The sequence below is a fragment of the Solanum dulcamara genome, chromosome 12 (genome assembly GCF_947179165.1).
Source record: "Solanum dulcamara chromosome 12, daSolDulc1.2, whole genome shotgun sequence".
Taxonomy (NCBI): Eukaryota; Viridiplantae; Streptophyta; class Magnoliopsida; order Solanales; family Solanaceae; genus Solanum; species Solanum dulcamara.
Window position 1 is genome coordinate 31,411,566 of NC_077248.1, and position 954 is coordinate 31,412,519.

A 954-nucleotide genomic window follows, 5' to 3' on the forward strand; every position below is an offset into this window, starting at 1 on the left:
GGATGTTGATACTGAGTACCCCTATTATGTTAAACTAAAGATGTAAAAGGGTACTACCCTCTAGGTCATCGATGAGGGACACCCTTTTTACTTGGAAAATTTTATTTTAGAGAAACAAAAGCCTATCTAAGCAGCAAAGTTCAGACTAAGGTATCTTCAGCTGTATTTTGCCTTAGGAAAAGCTCACGTTGAGGGAAAAGAAGCCCGATGATGGAGTTTCATTCTTGTTGGAAAGTACATAACCATCAACTATTATTAGAGGACAAGATAAGTTGTTTACGACTCAAGAATAAAAGGACTACTACAGGGAGCACTCAAGATAGACGTGATCAATTAAGTATGAGTATCGGACGAAAAAGGGAATAGATAGCTACGAATTAAAGGTGTGGTATGTCAAATATGTTGGAACAGAATCATATGTGTATGAATAGTAGAAAATAAATAAGAGGATGACATGGGTGCACCCTAAAAGGGGGGAAGCGTATAATAGAAATACAAGCGTAAGAGAAAATCAACTGACGCTATCATATGTAAATGGGAACACTTAAACTTCAAACGAGATCACATAAGGGATTGATGCGATCATACCAGCACTAATGCACCGGATCCCATCGGAACTCTGAAGTTAAGCATGCTTGGGCAAAAGTTGTACTAGGATGGGTGACCCCTGGGAAGTGAAATAGGAAATGAAACACAAGTATCCGTACCTATTCCCTACGTCTACAAGTAATCCTAACCCTTGTAATTCTGATATTGATTGCTCGATGAAAGTATACGTTATGGCAATGGGACAGAGAAACTCTCCATATAGTCATTATAAGATCCAGAGGAATATTTTGGTTCACATTCGAGGATGAATGTTTTAAAGGGGGGAAGGATGTTACACCCTGTACTTTTGTATGTTGAGAGGTTTTTGAGTTTCTTGGAAGGTTCTCAAGCTTCTTAAGCTTCTTA

At 38.5% G+C, this 954-nt stretch overlaps 1 pseudogene; it reads left to right on the forward strand.

Annotated features, from left to right (window-relative positions):
• Nucleotides 1-574: 574 nt before the first annotated feature.
• On the forward strand, nt 575-695 carry LOC129877935 (5S ribosomal RNA; annotated as a pseudogene).
• Nucleotides 696-954: the final 259 nt, after the last annotated feature.